The sequence below is a fragment of the Triturus cristatus genome, chromosome 2_1, assembly GCF_964204655.1.
Source record: "Triturus cristatus chromosome 2_1, aTriCri1.1, whole genome shotgun sequence".
NCBI classification, from domain to species: Eukaryota; Metazoa; Chordata; class Amphibia; order Caudata; family Salamandridae; genus Triturus; species Triturus cristatus.
The window spans coordinates 363,954,177-363,971,736 of record NC_140581.1 but is presented as its reverse complement, the minus strand read 5'-3'; the positions used below and the strand labels follow the sequence as shown (position 1 = coordinate 363,971,736).

The window sequence follows — 17,560 nt, the reverse complement described above, 5'->3', positions numbered from 1 at the left end:
TCTAACTCTAATGGGATGTCAACATTACTTACTGCTACCCTTTATATCCCCTTCTCAAACACCTTAACGTGACACCTAACCATTGCGCAGTCGCACATCCTTTTTTGGCAGGTTTGAGCGCCCCGGAAGTAGGCGCCACCTATGCTCCTTTTAAAATCGAGTCCCTGATTCAGTGCTCCTCCCTCGGCAAACGTGTGGATGGGGCAGGTTCATTGTATCCCGCATCCATCTATGATCGTGAGTACATCAGGGGTGTCCCCTGGGGACGGACTATTTGACCAAGGAGCGCTCGGTCCGTGCACAGCCCCCGTATTGCCCGGGTCCTACCTTGGTGTTAACTCTCTTGTCCTACTTTGCTCCCTTTGTAGCCCACGAAGGATCGGTTGTCCCTCGTTTGGCTACAGGGGTACTTTTCCCGATAGTGTCGGGTAAGGCTTGTTTTTCGGCACTCTGTTGGCTCAGCATGCTTACTTTAGTTCTATAACTTGGTCATTCCTGTTTATCTTGATATTAGCATTTAACATAACCTATGTACACGTGAATTATGATTTAGGGTCTGTTTATTATATAGACACCATGGCCCCGCCAGTTGTTATGGAAGGTACACACTAGATTGGCCACTTTTTGTGTGTGCTAGATCTACAGGCAGGTACACGCATGACTGTGTCCTGGATGGGGGATGTTTTGGAGGTATTAGGGTGCCCTTGGGTATTACCGCTCAATCTCTCGTGTGTTTTTGATTGTGGCAGGTCGGTCGTGCACACGATTGTGGCACGTTTTGATGCATCAAGTTGTACTGATGCACAAACTGTATGTCCTTTATCCTGTGTTTGTATCCTAGGTTACTCATCAGGAGCTGCAACACTGTTCGCCACCCTGTATGGGAAACAGGCAGATGGCGCGCCCTGACTGATATCATTCTCTTCACGTTCACTTCACTATATCTTTTTGATCCTGAAGAAGCGCCAACGACCCATGTGGCAATAGTGGCGCTGAACATGTTGGTTGATGACAGGCATATCATACCTGTCGGGGTGACTCTTTACCCACGGGGTTCTAATCTATTTTATCTGGGCATTATCCCCGCCCTACCTTTTGATTTAGCAACCCCAGTTTGATTTTATCTATCTTGCACGCACTTCTCTCACCCTCTTTTAGGGACCCTTACCCCACACATGCACCATCCGGCATTCTCCCAAAAAAGAACTCCGCTAAAGTGACCCTCCGGGGGACCCGTCAGGCATTGCAGCGCCGGGCCCGACGAGGAGCAAATGCCCGATGATGAAGCATGACACTCTTCGGGGTGTGTGAGGGCAACAGGAGTAAAAACTTGCTCTTTTTTTGTGGGGGTCCTTACTTATACCTAGGCCCTTTATCCCTTTTTCTTACTTTATGGTGTTTTCTTTTTAGCACCCTACCTTAGGAACAGTGTCCATTCTTGGTTTAACCTAACCATTCCCGCCGTCATTCTCCAAAGTGTTGTTTTTTTATCATCTTTATTTTAGTTGAATTGATGCAGAGATAAGACACATCATTATTAGAGTGGCTAGATGTGCGGACAGGAACCACAAAAAAAACAAACACCCGGTAAGCAACTTAACTATAGTAAATCATAAATACAAAACACAAGTAATGTAAACCAGTGTTGGGGGAACCACAAAGCTAGGGATTAAATCTACACAAATCTGATCTACTTAATACATCTAATAAAAAAGGCTAAGATGAACGAGAAACTTACGTTTGCCAACTCTCTTTCTGGTGGATACTCTAACTACAGATTGCTCCCCTTGGAATACCCCAGGTATCAGACTGGATCTGGACATTTTCCACAGCAATGCTCTGGAATGCCAGTAGGCGGAACCATAAGGTTCTCTGTTGACTGTCCCACCCCAGAAGTGACCGCGGAGCCACATACAAGTTTCTTTCTTAACTCTGCCTACTTTGTTAGATGCAGATCTCAACAATTAATCAGAAGTGACATCTCTAAATTGGGACCTTATTAAAAATGACTAAAAGTCCATTAAACAGAATGGTGAGGAGGGAGGACAGTGAGAAATCTGCAGTTAGGCAGAGTATCCACCAGAAGGAAAGGTTACTCACCTGTAATCAAAGTTCTTTTGCAGGGCAATCCTCATCAAAGTCATAAGCACTGAACAGTCCCACCCCCATGTGTGGCGATCCCGGAACACTTAAAAATATACAAATAAGTATAACCAGAATTCGTACCATCGTATTTTAGATATACGTTTGCAGCCGAAAGGAGGCTAAAAATAGCCAGATGTCATAGAATTTTAATTTAAAAAAGGATCTAATTGCATAGACATGCATCACTCTAAAAAGGTGACCATAGAACATCTTTCACAAACCTTTTTAAAAGGACAAAGAAAGAGAATATGAGATGTTAGCCAACAACTGCAATGCAAAGCATAGATTAGAAAACTGGCACTGTGCATTTAGGAACCTCACAGCACACCCTGTATCCCATCACGCCTCACCGGTGACAGTTAGGTTGTGAGAAGTTGGCCTGGTATATGCTGTTCACTAGTTAAAGTGACCACCTTGTACCCTGCCAAGCAACCCTTATGGTGTGGTTGTAAGTCAACCTTTTCGGACTAGCTGCCCTAGTGGTAGTGTAGGCTAAGCAGTCTTTGAGGCTAAACTCGTTAAAGCGTGTTAAGCAAGCTGTTTTACCATATGTAACCCCCCTTTATACCAATGAAAGGATACCACACAGATATATATTCAAAATATATATGTATTTATTACTCAAAGTATCCCCTAGACTCTTTATGAGCACAGGAGCACAAATCGTTAAACAAGAAAGTATTACAATATACAGAAGTTGCACTTTATATGGATAGGCCCTGGTGGCCGATCAAACCATATACTAAAATAGTCGTATAAGTACCACGAACAGGAAAGGGAAAAGGCCTAGGGCCTCTAGAATCGCTGGGCCTACAAGGAGCTAACTTCAGTTAGTGACCAGGAGGTCCACGGGTCGCGTGTGCAGTGAGGAAAGTTACACGCGGGCTCCCATAGGTTTTCAATGGGTGCGTAAAAGTTCAAAAGTTACTGCTAGAAGGGTCTTCTGGATGGACTACGAACTTAAGACTTAAAACACAGACACTAGAGATGTTTTTTCTACACTTGGCACCGGAGTGCCAGCTTTACCTCACCCACAGGAAGCGGGTGCATAGGTCTCGAAGTGCGTCGGGTTTCGTCTATCGATTCAATGGAGCCTGATGACAGATGCTGCAGGCGGCCGGTCCAGAAGAGATGTGGTGGATCCAAGAGTGGATCGGAGTTGTAGAAGACCTGAAAGCAGAGGGGACAGTGTTCACAGTCACTAGCCAGTGACCGGCGTGGCACCAGGTAGGTACCAGGCGATGTCGGGTGCAAACAGGTGATGAGGTGTAGCTTGTCTCCGCAGCCACGTGGTCCCTGAAGGTAGACGACGTCCAGGAGTCGGTTCACGAGCTGTCCCACGCCGGCTCTCGCTGTCGGCGGTGTCGGCGACTCGAAGGAAGCAAACAAGCCTTGGCAAAAGCAGAAGTCGTGAAGAATGAAGAAAGCTGATTACTCTGACCAGCAAGGTCAGAGGGGCTGCTCCTTTGGAGGGAAGCAGGGGCCAGTCTGGAGCAACCAGACCAGCGTCGTAGTTTTCAAAGTTAGTCGCCAAAATGGCCACTAGCCAACGGGCCAGGGACCGGGCAGGCGCGTCGAGATGCAAAGTGCAGAGGGGCCCCTTGCAGATCATGGAGATGCTGGAGGGCTCACCTTTGGTGCAGATGCTGCTCGGATGTTGGGCTTCTCAGGACCCAAAGCACAACTTGGAGGGAGCCTCTGTTGTCGCGCTTGCAGCTTGTCGTGGGTCTTTCAAGATGGCTGGCTCCACGTGTCTCGGTGCCTCCACGGGTTCCTTCTTTGCAGGGACTGTGGATCGGGCTGCGAGAGGTCTGGAGGTCCAGGTCTTGTCGGGCTCTGGCTCCGGTGGGAGGCGGCAGCAAAGCAGACGTCAAGTAGCTGGTTGGTGCTTGCGTTAGCAAGATGGTCACTCCCTGACCATAGGGGAGATTTCCTTCTGTCCTCTGTGCAGCAGAGCGTCGAAGTTCCCGTCTTCTTCTTGTAGTTAAGTTGATTCCAGGATGTCTGAAGTCTTAGGACACAGCTCCTACCTTTAAGCTGATTCTAGGGGCCGGACTACCTGCTAGGTCCCTCCCTAAGGGTGGGACCAGGAAGGGGGGTGGTTACACCCCCAATCCTTTGTCCAGCTCGCCCCAGGTCCGGGGCTGGAGTGCCCCAGGACCGGTTTGAACTGGCATATGCACCGAGGCTCCTTGTGAGCCTCAGGCATGTCTGATTCCATTCAAGCCCTACCTGACCAATACACAAAATCCTGTCTGGGGTGGTGCACGCACCTCCCCTGGCAGGAAACCCTTTGTCCACGCCTCCCAAGCTGGAAGGACTCCCAGCAGCAGGAGGGCAGACTTGTGTCTGTGGTGGCAGCATCCATTTTGTGGAGCTGAGGCTATGTCTGAGAAGGGTGGAATGCTAACCCCGTCGCCAGAATTGGCGAGGGGTTAGTATTCCAATTCGTATGACACCTTACTCGACATGTTTTGATAAAGCCAAACCAAAGATAGCATTTAACCGCGAGGTTCATAATGCACTTAAGAGTATATGGTATGGCGATATCTGGAAACTGTAGAAGGAAGTTGTTCCGACCACTGCAGACAGGCTCAGCTCATGCCAGAGCACCATCTCGCATGGAACAAAGCACTCTGCCTTCAGGATTGTTAAGGCCTGCCATAGGAGTGACTTATAGGTTAACATGTGTCCCATTTAAGGTCAGGTATAGGTATACTACACCTAAGTAAGAGGTGGTTACACCAACTTACCCCAGCTGAGTGATCAGCCAGTTGTGTCAAATTGCTAGGCCAGGCCAGGAGTGGCATAATACATGCTTCAGCTCCTGGTAGGCCTTAGATATACCAATGCCCTGGGTACCTAGTGTACACTGGTACAGGGGCTCACAGGGTGATCCAATTCCAATTGGTTATGCACCTATAGTGCATAGTGTCAATTTAGTAGAGAGAACAGCAGGCTGGGGGTCTGATCAGCAGGCCCACAGCCTCAATATGTCAAAACCCAGTGAAGCAAAAAATGTGGGGTGACCATAGGATAGCAGACCCTACTCTCCTACATAGGTCAAGTAATTTTTATGGAAATTAGGAATCCTGGGTAAAGCATTTGTTGATAGCAGTTATAGTGCTTGCTGTTATAGGAGGGAGGGTTGCTTATGACCTTCATGAGGATTTCCCTGGAGGAGAACTAGGAGTACAGGAAGTGACGTTTCCTTCTCTTCCAGGTGATCCTCATCAATAGTCTTAAACACTGAAGAGAATAGCAAGCCCATCCCCCAAAAAGGCAGACATGAAAAGACAGCTCCAACCATCACCCAAAAAGGTTCCTTAAAGAAGCTTGCCCTACTTGAGTATCTGCTCTGGAATTTATCTCGAGACAGTAGTGTCTAGTAAATGTATTAACAGAAATCAAGTAGCTGCCTTATAAATATCAGAAATCGGAACATTCTGAAGAAGAGCTATGGTAGCAGCCTTCCCTGTGTAGAATATGTTTTAGGCCTACCAGGAAGGGGTTTCTTTGCTAACTTGTATGAAAAGATAATGCATGATACAATCCACCAAGAAATCAATTATTTAGAAAAAGGAAAGCCTGTACGTGTTGGACCATAGTTTATGCGAAGACGTCCGACTGTCTTACATCCTTGGTTTTGTCTAGATAAAATATTAGGGCTCTTAATATCTAGTGAATGCAAGGACATTTCTGCTGGTGTTAAAAGATTAGGGCAAAAAGTGGTTAAGTAAAAAGTTTGTTTTATGGGGAAATCCGAAACCACTTTAGGGAGAAACTTGGGGTGGTTCCTCTAACCACTATTACTATAAAATAATGTATTTTTTTTTTTTTAAACATGTTTTTTATTGCAACATTTTCAGCAAAATAACCATCGGGGCAACCGGCACCCCCTACAATCTCCGATCACATCCTTCGGTTTAGCAATGCACACAGCCATTTAGCCCACATCCCGGGGGCCGGGCGGCATATATAGACAGTTAAGCAAAGTAACACAACTATCGCCTCATAGCGGTGCCTGGATCATGCCCCCTGGGAGCCTCTGCTTTTCTGTCCAATCAGATTCATTCCCCATACAACACAATATAGCACTACCCTCCCACCTCAGGAACTCCCCCCCCCCCCCCTCCCATCCCACCCCCCAACTGCTGCTGATGTGGGCCCCTCCAGTGGTCCCTAACTCTAAGTTGTGCCATCCGTCAGAGGTTACATCTATTTTCCTCAACCTCAAGGAACTCCGTTCTCCTCGCGCTCCAGTTCCGCCCGCTCGAGCCGGCAATCCTGCAGGGCCTGCCCGATCAGCTCCCATGCCCTTACCCACTCCAACCCCTTTTCATTGTCCGCCTTGATCGCTTGCCGCCGTCTAACTTCACTCTCGCATCTAGACCATTTTAATAACTCGGATATCCACCGCCCGATTGATGGGCCCTCCCGGGACTTCCAGTGCCACGTAATTTCTCTCTGGGCCAACATGAGCCCCAAGTCAATAAATTTACTCGTCACTTTCGTCTTCGCTGTGTGAGGGAACCAGAGCAGCAGGCACGCCCTCATATCAAACTCCACCTCCCGGTCCGTTATAGTATTCAAGATCTCTCCCACCTCAGTCCAGTACGACCCAAGCTTCGGGCACCCCCACAGCATATGCTCTAGTTTAGCTCCCAGTGCGAAGCAGCGCGGGCAAGCGGCCTCCTGCACCTTAAAGTGCCGGCTAATCTTTCCCGGGGTCAAATATGCCCTGTGGAGGATGAAGAAATGCACCTGCTGAAAGCGGGCATTCCCGCTACCCTTCCATGTCCTCCGCATGATGTGGCCCCAGATCGTGTCCGGAATGGGTTTGCCTATGCTTTCCTCCCACCGCTCCTTCAATGCCGCAAGCGGCTCCAGGCCCTCCTGCAGCAATCTAGCCTGTAGGCATGTCACCGCCTTAATCGTTCCCGCCGCCATCGCCACGTACTGACAGGTCAGTGCCACAGAGGGCTCCGCCAGCCCCTCTCTCCAGTGTTTTTGTATTGCCGCGCTCACCGCCGCGTGCAGGAGATAACTCCCATCCGGGAGACCAAACTGCTCCTGCAAAGCCCCGAAGGGGGCCAGCACCCCATCTATATAGAGGTCCCCCACCATCTGCAACCCCAGCTCTTCCCACTCCGCTAGCGGGGACCAGTCGCCTCCATGCGGCAGTGCCGTCAACATCCCCAGCGGGATCTCCGGTGCATAAGGTCTCACCGTCTTTGTTCTCCTCATGCCTCTCTGCCAGCATAGCCGGAGAGTCCGCTCCTCGATGGATAAATCTCTCAGGTCTAATTTCTGTTGCATGACTATGTAAGACAGGACATGTCTCTGGATGCCAGTCCCTCGTCCCAGCTCCGGGCCTCGGAACACTCTGGCCACATTCTGTGTCAGCACTTGTAGCTGCGCCGCCAGGTAGTATAATTCAAAATCGGGGACCGCCAGTCCCCCCTCTAGTTTAGGCCGCAGCAGAACCGTCAGGGCTACCCGTCGCCGCCCCGTCCCCCATAGGAAGCTGATGATCTGCGACTTCAATTCTTTGAAGATCCTCTGCGGGATCCATATCGGTAGTGTGCGGAAGTAATAGAGCAGTCGGGGCAGAGCCACCATCTTCAGCAACGCGACCCGGCCCAGCACCGAGAGCGGGAGGGCAGCCCAGAAGGCCATGCACCCCCTCAAGGCCCTTATGCAACGCCCTACATCACCGTCCAAGAGATTTTCGACGTCGTGGTATATCCGGACTCCCAGGTAAGTAAAGCACTTAGCTTCCCACACCACATCCCGAGTGGGAGGGCAGTATGGGACATCTGCCCGCAGCGGGAAAACACAGGTTTTGGTCCAATTGACCCTGAGGCCCGAGAGCTCGCCAAAGCGCGAGAGCATCTCCACAGCCCCCTCCAAGGCGTCACCGGAGTCCTTCAGGTATAGCAGGAGGTCATCCGCGTACAGGGAAATATGATGCTCCTCCTCCCCACATCGAACCCCGCCGTACACCGCTCCTGTCCGTGCTTGTGCCGCCAAAGGCTCCATCGCCAAGGCGATCTATAGAATAATGTATATGGTTCAGTGGAGCACAGAGTCTGAATCTCACTAACTCTACGTGCAGAAGTAATTGTGACTAGAAAAGCCGATTTCTATGTAAGATGTTGTAAAGCGGATTTGTGAATGGGTTCAGGGGGAGGGGGGGGGGGGGGGGACGACATTAATTTATAGAGAACAATGTTAAGTTCCCAAGAAGAAGAAATGGACTTATCTGATGGAAAAACCTTCCTAATCTAATTCTTTCTAGAAAAGCTTAAGTCATAGGTTTTTTTTATTTTCAATAGACGTTTGTGATGGAGACTTCGTATAGGCAGTTATAGCTGCAAATCGAACTTTGAGAGACGAAAATTGTAAACCAGACCTTGCTAGATGAAAATCTGGTATCAATACATCTTCCTAACAGGCAGAGGGATGGTGGTGGTTGTTGTGGAAGGGCCAAATGTTAAATCTCGTCTACTTGAAGGCGTATGATTTATTTGTAGAAGGACACTTGGCTGCTTTCAGAATGTTTATGCACTCTTGTGGAAGGCTTAGATGGCCATGCCTCTAAGTTTGGCATCGCAGGTCCACTGTCAATGAAACCGCTCTGCCTAGTGAGTGTGTAGTCCACAGCGAATGGTGAACTTTGCTGTATTCCTCCCATCGACAACAGCCTGGGAGAGCACAGCCCAGGCCTCCTCCAGGACCGTTAGCCACAGCTGCCCAACCATATACCACAGGGCGTGGAATTAGCGGCGCAAAAGGCATGCAGTGTTCACAAATCGCAATGCCAGGCTGGTGACAAACATTTTTTTTGCCTGAATTGTCCCGCATCTAGGATTTCCGATGGGGCAGAGCAGTGGAATGCGCCAGAATTTACATGAGAAGTGGAGGCTTGAACAACCAGGTAAGGTGTCCAGTGAGGAATTTAGGGTCCCAAGGAGTGGGAAGGTGATGATAGCCAATAGTTATGTTCACAGGAGGCACTAGGCTGGGCTTGGACCAGGTCCCAAGTAGGACATCAGTAAGTGCTTCATTCAGCGGTACTGAAGGGCACACTGCAGGTTTAAGCACTATCAAGACAGTTTTGCAGTGGCAGCCACCACACACAAAAGGTAGTGGGTGGGGGAGTGAAGGGCATGCGGATGGGGGAGAATTAAAAAAATAAAACTATAAAACTTACCTTAAGCTGAAGGCCGCTTCCCGCTGGGTGTTAACTCTATATCTCCCAGCAGGCTCTGGGGCTGCATCACACTCCCTGCTCAGACCAGGGAGTCTGTGGGGTTTCTCCAGCCCAGCTGTTCAATGCAGCTGGGCTGGAGAAACCCAAGTGCGCATGTAGGGTTTGGTCGGCCTCAGACGGCCAGCCAAACACGCATAAGCACTTAGAGAGTGCACAGAGAAGAAAACAGGTTACTTACTTGTAACTACAGTTATCCAGTATTGGTATCTTTCATAGATTCACATGCCTGAATCATTCCCCGTCGCCGAGATGGGAGTCCCGCGGTAAAATACTAAAGTAGTGCCATAAGAACAAGTTACTTACCTTCGGTAACGATGTATCTGTAAGAAACATTAGTTAGTTAGATTCCTCACCTTAGAATATCCCCAGGCGTCAGACTGGATCCGGAAGATTTTTCGTCAGCAATACCCCTTGCGCGTCGCTAGGCGTCATCTGCGGCTCCGCGTCCGTCGTCGGCGTCGTGCGCCGGAATGACGTCGGAGTACTTAGACGCCGCCCTCGCGCGCTGACGTCAGTTCTTGTACATAGCTTTCCGCGCCAGGAACGCAGAGCCATGCAAAGACAGACACTGGTGCCAAAAATAAAATCTAGGGGCCTGAAAAGGATAACCTTAACCCTAGATGTCAGTTCGCAGAACGGGGAGGATGGGTGGGTCAGTGAGGAATCTAACTAACTAATGTTTCTTACAGATACATCGTTACCGAAGGTAAGTAACTTGTTCATCTGAAAGAAACACGTTAGTTAGATTCCTCACCTTAGAATAGATACTCAAGCAATACCATCCCCGGTGGTGGGTCTGCGAACCAAGATCACACCAGAAAGTCCTGGAGGACAGAACGGCCAAAGAAGCCATCCCTCCGGACTTGGCTGTCTAGGCAATAATGCCTGGCAAACGTGTGTAACGAAGCCCACGTCGCCGCCTGACAGATGTCCTGCAAAGGGACACCCCGTCCCAAAGCAGTAGTAGCCGCTGTGGCCAGAGTAGAATGGGCGCGCAGCCCAACAGGAGGGTCCTTTTTTGCCAAGGAATAACAAATTTTGATGCACAAAACGACCCACCGAGAGATGGTCCGTTTGTGCACAGCTTTCCCCTTCTTAGCACCCACGTATCCAACGAAAAGTTGGTCGTCCACCCGGAACTGCTTTGTGCGGTCCAGATAAAAGGAGAGCGCACGTTTTGGGTCCAGACGGTGGAGCCTCTCTTCCTCTTTGGAAGGATGCGGAGGCGGAAAGAAGGTGGGCAAGGTGACAGACTGCCCAAGATGAAAGGGGGTCACCACTTTCGGAAGAAAGGAGGGACGAGGCCGAAGGACAACCTTGTCCGGATGAACAGAGAGAAAAGGAGGCTTTGAGGATAAAGCCTGGAGCTCACTCACCCGTCTAGCCGAGGTGATGGCTACCAGAAAAGCAGTCTTAAGCGTCAGCAGACGAAGAGGACAATTATGAAGAGGCTCAAAGGGAGCGCACATTAGAAATGTGAGAACAAGATTCAAGTCCCACTGAGGCATTACAAAAGGGACAGGAGGGAACGTGTGAGTAATGCCTTTTAGAAAGCGTGTAACTACAGGGGACTTGAAAAGAGAAGGCTGATCAGGAAGCCGCAAGAAGGCAGAGATGGCAGCAAGATAACCTTTCAAGGTGCCCAGGGCAGAGCCCTGCCGGGCCAAAGAAAGAAGAAAGAGCAGAACCTCAGAAAGAGGGGCGGAAAGGGGATCCACAGCCTTTGCTGTGCACCATGCCACAAATTTGTTCCACCGGCAGGCGTATACCGTCTTTGTGGAGGGACGCCTGGCTGCCAGAATGATATCACAGACTTCAGGAGGCAAGTCAAATGGCATCAACTGCCGCCGCTCAATCTCCACGCATGGAGGTGGAGGCTGGACAGGTTCGGGTGGAGGACCGTCCCCTGCTGCTGCGACAGAAGATCCTCCCGAAGGGGCAGACGTATCGGAGGATCGGTCAACATACTGAGTAGCTCGGGATACCAGTACCTTCGTGCCCAATCTGGAGCCACCAAGATGACTTGGGCCCGGTCGTGCCTGATCTTCTTCAGCACTCTGGGCAGAAGTGGTATAGGCGGAAAGGCGTACAACAGACCGCAACTCCACTCGTGACGAAAAGCGTCGCCGAGCGAGTGCCGCCTTGGAAATTCCAACGCGCAGAACTGCTGACATTGCGCGTTCTCTTCGGTGGCGAATAGATCTAACCAAGGCTCTCCCCACTGCTGAAAGAGACCTTGCGCCACTTCGGAGTTCAGACGCCATTCGTGATCCATCATGCACCGGTGGCTGAGTTCGTCTGCTCTGGCGTTCAGAGAGCCCGCCAGATGTTGAACCACTAGGGTGACACCCTGGTGTTCCAGCCATGTCCAGAGGCGCAGAGCCTCCTGACAAAGGGTCCACGACCCCACCCCGCCCTGTTTGTTGCAATACCACATGGCGGTGGTGTTGTCCGTGAACACCTGCACGACACTTCCCCTGACAGAGGGAAGGAAGTCTTTCAGTGCAAGTCGGATCGCTCTCAACTCCAACAAGTTGATGTGGAGACGAGACTCCGCTGGAGACCAGAGGCCTCTGATCTCCGCCTCTCCCATATGGCCACCCCATCCCAGGAGGGACGCATCTGTCACTACGACATGCTCCGGTTGGGGAAGGGAGAGGCTCTTGCCCGTGACCCAATCGAGGTCCGTGAGCCACCACTGCAACTGTTGTGCAGTGCCCTCCGAGATCAAGACATGGTCGGACAGGTTGCCGTGATGCTGGGCCCACTGAAACTTCAGGTCCCACTGCAGAGCCCGCATGCGCCGCCTGGCATGATGCACTAGTAGGATGCAGGAGGCCATCAGCCCCAGAAGCCGCAACACTAGCCTGACCGAAACCCAGGATAGAGGCCGAAAGATGCGAATCAGGGCCTGAATATCCCGGACCCGCTGTTCCGGCGGATAGACCCGGAACTGCGCCGAATCGAGAACCGCTCCGATGAAGAGGAGCTTCTGAGAGGGACTCAGGTGTGACTTCGGCACGTTGATGGAAAACCCCAGCAAATGCAGGAGATCCGCCGTAGTCTGGAGGTGGGAGACGACTGCCTGGGGCGAGCCCGCCTTCAACAACCAGTCGTCGAGATAGGGGAAGACTGGAACCCCTGATCTGCGCAGATGAGCTGCGACCACCGCCATCACTTTCGTGAACACCCGAGAAGCACTGGTAAGGCCGAAGGGGAGCACGGTAAACTGAAAGTGCTCTTGACCCACCGTGAACCGCAGGTAACGCCGGTGGGCCGGCAGGACGGGGATGTGGAAATATGCGTCCTGCAAGTCCAACGCTACCATCCAGTCTCCAGGGTCTAGGGCAGCTAGACCCTGAGCCAAAGTTAACATCTTGAACCTCTCCTTCTGGAGGAAGGCATTGACGTTCCGGAGGTCCAAGATAGGGCGTAGGCCCCCCTTTGCCCTTCTTGGGAACCAGAAAGTAGTAGGAATAACAACCACGACCTACTTCTGGGCTCGGAACGCGCTCGACGGCCCCCTTGGCTAAGAGGGCCGAAACTTCCTCGTGGAGAAGATTCAAATGATCCCCCGAGATAAGGTGGTGCTGTGGTGGCATGGCTGGAGGGGTCGTCTCGAAGGGGAGGGAGTAGCCCCTTCGGACGATTTGCAGCACCCACCTGTCCGATGTGATGGACCGCCAGTGGAGCAGGTGATGGCGAACTCTGCCGCCCACTGGCGTGGAATGGGCCTGAAAGCTCGGACTAGGAAGGCTTTGAGGCGGATGCTGCCGGGGTGGATGTGGGCTGACCGCGTCGTCCTCCAGAACCGCCTCGGCGGAAACCACGTCCGCGCGCAGGTTGGTTCTGCGGCTGGTGGCTAGGCGTACGTGAGGAGGCACCCTTTCCTTGGCCACAAAAGGGGCGAAAGGCGGAAGTTTGCAACCGCGGGGCCGAGAGGCCCAAGGACTTGGCCGTAGCCCGGAGTCCTTAAAGCGATTCAGTGCACTGTCCGCTTTCTCACCAAAAAGGAGAGTGCCATCAAAGGGCATGTCCATGAGAGTGCTCTGGACATCACCCGAAAAGGACGTGGACCGCAGCCAGGCGTGACGTCGAAGCGCCACCGTGGTAGAAATCGCCCTACCCAGCGAGTCCGTAGTGTCAAGCCCACATCGGATAGCATGTCGTGCTGCATCCCTCCCATCGGCCAGAGCCTGGGTAAGTCGTGTCTGGACCTCCTCCGGACACAGGGGCAGCACGTCCTCCACCGTATCCCACAGAGAGTGGGAATAACGGTCCAAGAGACAAGCGGTGTTCAAGGACCGCAGGCCCAAACTAAGGGAGGAGAACAGCTTTTTGCCAAACTGTTCCCGTCTCTTGGAATCCCGGTCCGGCGGAGCGGTCGGGAAGGAGGATTGGGAGGTAGAAGCCTGGATAACCAGGCTCTCGGGGGTAGGGTGTTGGGACAGAAAACTGGGGTCGCCCGGAGCAGGGCGGTGGCGCCTGGCGACGTTCCGGTCCACAGGAGGAACTGTGGAGGGCTTGGACCAGGTGCCCTGCAGAACGTCAATGAGGGCCTCATTGAATTGCAGCAGAGGCTCAGTGGAGCTTGCTGCAGACTGAAGCACCTCAGTGAGGACGTTAGTCCTCACAGCCACGGCAGGTAGCTCGAGCCCAAGGGCTGCGGCCGCCTTGCGCAGCACCACAGAGAAAGCTGCACCCTCCTCCGAAGCCACAGTCGGAGGAGAGATGAATCCAGTGTCCGGAGAGGTATCCAGACCACTGGCCTCCCCCTGTTCATCTGCCCAGTCCTGTGACAGCTGAGCCTGAACGGCCATAGGATCCTCGGACCCCTCCCATTCGCCCCCGTCATCCGATTCCTGGTAAGCAGGCGGAAGGATCGGAGCCGGACGATAAGACATAATGCGTCTCCAGCGGCGCCGAACGCGGCGTCCATCGACGCCGTAACGGCGCCGGGCCCGGAGCGGGGCTGAACTGGGGCTCCACGCCGAGCGGAGCCGGCTTCGGAGGTGGTACCGGTGTCGACGCCGGCGGAGGAGGCGTGACTAGGTCGACCGGTGTCGGCGGGGACTCGGGAACGGGTCCCTCTGGCACTTGCGGCGTCGAGGCCGGAGCTGTCGATGGCGCCGGAGCCGCCGGCAGGCAAGGTTGCCCAGTCGGGTCCGCGGGGCCCGAAGGCGCGCCAGCGGGCGTCGACGGCGGAGCCAGGTTCCTCATGGCCGAGAGGAAGGCACTGACTTCCGCTGGCGTCGCGTCAGTCCCAGGGACCGGCGGGTATGGGGACTTGCGCGGCGCCTGCGGCTCCGCTGGAGCCGCGGGGGTGGAACCACCCTGACCCTCGGCCGAGTCGCGCGACCGGTGAGGGTCGGGGTGGAACCACCCTGACCCTCGGCCGAGTCGCGCGACCGGTGAGGGTCAGGGGGGTGGAACCACCCTGACCCTCGGCCGAGTCGCGCGACCGGTGAGGGGAGTCCGGAGAGCGGTGTCGCCTCTTGGACTTCTTGGAGTGCTTCGACTTACCCGAAGACTTGGAGCCAGACGATCGATGATGACGTCGGCTGCGGCTCCGCGACCGTTTCTTGGACCTCCTCCTGGACCGGGATCGAGAGGGGCGCGGAGCCGAGTGGCGAAGCTCGAGAAGCTTACGGGACCGCTCCCGTCTAGCCTTCGAGGTCAGGGCCTTGCAGTCCGAACACGACTCCGCGTCGTGGCCTAAAAAGTAAAGGCACCGGCGGTGATGGTCCGTAACCGACATCAAGCGGTTGCAGTCAGCACAGGCTTTAAAACCAGGCATCCTACCGGCACCGGAGTCGTGACAAGATCAAAAAAGGATCAAAAAACTTAGTCAAAAAAGACTAAAAGGGGTAGCTCTCCCGGATCTGCGCTTACTGGCGCGGAAAAAAGAAGAACTAACGTCAGCGCGCGAGGGCGGCGTCTAAGTACTCCGACGACGTCATTCCGGCGCACGACGCCGACGACGGACGCGGAGCCGCAGACGACGCCTAGCGACGCGCAAGAGGTATTGCTGACGAAAAGTCTTCCGGATCCAGTCTGACACCTGGGGATATTCTAAGGTGAGGAATCTAACTAACGTGTTTCTTTCAGATAGGGAGAACCGTAACCCTAGATGTCGGTTCGTAGATCAGGGAGGCTGGGTGGGTCGGTGAGGAATCTAACTAACTAATGTTTCTTACAGATACATCGTTACCGAAGGTAAGTAACTTGTTCATCTGAAAGAAACACGTTAGTTAGATTCCTCACCTTAGAATAGATACCCCAAGCAATACCAACCCCGGAGGTGGGCCTGCGAATCAAGATCACAACAGAAAGTTCTGGAGAACAGAACAGCCAAAGTGGCCATCTCTCCGGAATGGGCTCGCAGCCCAACAGGAGGGACCTTTTTCGCCAAAAAATAGCAGAGTTTAATACACAACACGACCCATCGCGAGATGGTCCGCTTGTGCACAGCTGTACCCTTCTTCGCACCTACATATCCAACAAAAAGTTCGTCGTCCACCCGGAACTGGTTTGTGCGGGCCAAATAAAATGACAGCGCACGTTTTGGGTCCAGACGGTGGAGCCTCTCCATCTTTTGAAGGGTGCGGAGGCGGAAAGAAAGTGGGCAGCGTGACCGACTGTCCGATGTGAAAGGGAGTCGCGACTTTAGGAAGGAAAGAAGGACAGGTCCGGAGGACAACCTTATCCGGATGAACCGAAAGGAAGGGAGGTTTAGCTGACAGAGCCTGGAGCTCACTCACCCGCCTAGCGGAGGTGATAGCTATCAGGAAGGCTGTTTTCAGAGTCAGTAGACGAAGTGGACAGTTGTGAAGGGGCTTGTAGGAGAGTAGGGTCTGCTTTCTATGTTCACCACCACTTTTTGCTTTTGCTTCACTGGTTTTCGACTTAAATGTGGCTGTGGGCCTGCTAATCAGACCCACAGCCCAGCTGTTCTCTCTCTAAATTCACTATGCACTTTAGGTGCATAGCCCAATTGGTAAGGATCACCTTTTTGGACCCTGTACAGTGTACCTTAGGTACCCAGGGCATAGGTGTACCCTAGGCCTACCAGGGGCTGCAGCATGTATTATGCCACCCCTGGCTGGCCTTCCATTATGACACAACTGGCTGATCACTCAGCTGGGGCAAGGTCGTGTAATCACCCCTTGCTTAGGTGTAGTATTCCTATACCTACCTTCTATATAGACACATGGGTAACCTATCAGTCACTCCTATGGCAGGCCTTAACAATCCTGAAGGCAGAGTGCTTGGTAACATGTGAGATGGTGCTCTAGCATGAGCTGAGCCTGTCTGCAGCTTTTGGAACCATGTCCTTATAGCTGTTCTATGATATCGCCTACCATATACTCTTAAGTACCTTATAATCTTACATGGTTATGGTAACTATGGTTTGGCCTTATCAAAACATGTCGTGTAAGGTGTCTAACACTTTGGAATACTACCCCCACACCATTTCTGGCGGTGAGGATAGTATTCCTCCCTTCTAGAGGAAGAAGACATGATGAAGACCTACTACCCGGTTAAAGTTAACCAGAGCCCCAGCGTCACAAAATGGACGCTGCTGCCACAGACACGAGTCTGACCTCCTGCTGCTGGGAGACCTTCCAGCGAGGGAGGCTTGGACAATAGGTTTCCTGCCTTGGGAGGTGCTAGCACCACCCTAGACAGGCCTTAGTGTATTAAGGCAGGGAGGGATGAATGAAATGAGACACTGCCTGGGGCACACAAGGTGTCCCATGCATAGTCCAGTTCAAACCGGTGCTGGGGCACTCCAGCCCCAGTCCTGGCGCGAAACTGGACAAAGGGAAGGGGGTGTAACCACCCCCCTCCCTGGTCCCACCCATAGGAGGGACCTAGCAGGTAACCCAGCCCCCCAGATTAGTATAAGAGTGGGAGCTAAATCCCTAGGACTTTAGATTATCCTGAACCTGCATCTTGAACAGAAACTCTGGACCTTCGACATTCTACTACGGAAGAAGACTGAAGAACCTCCCTTGTGGCCAAGGAGTGACCCCCCTGGGCAACCAGGCACCATCCAGCGACCGCTGCTTGCTTTGCGACTGATCTGTAACTTGTTTCCAGTTACATTGAACCTATTCAAGAATATTAAACGTGTTA

General features: G+C 52.6%; 1 protein-coding gene across 1 annotated transcript in view; it reads right to left on the bottom strand.

Moving 5' to 3' along the window:
• The window catches only part of MTREX (Mtr4 exosome RNA helicase), a 780,177-nt gene that overhangs the window by 142,602 nt on the left and 620,015 nt on the right, over positions 1-17,560 (bottom strand). The gene's annotated exons all lie outside the window — the stretch shown is intronic.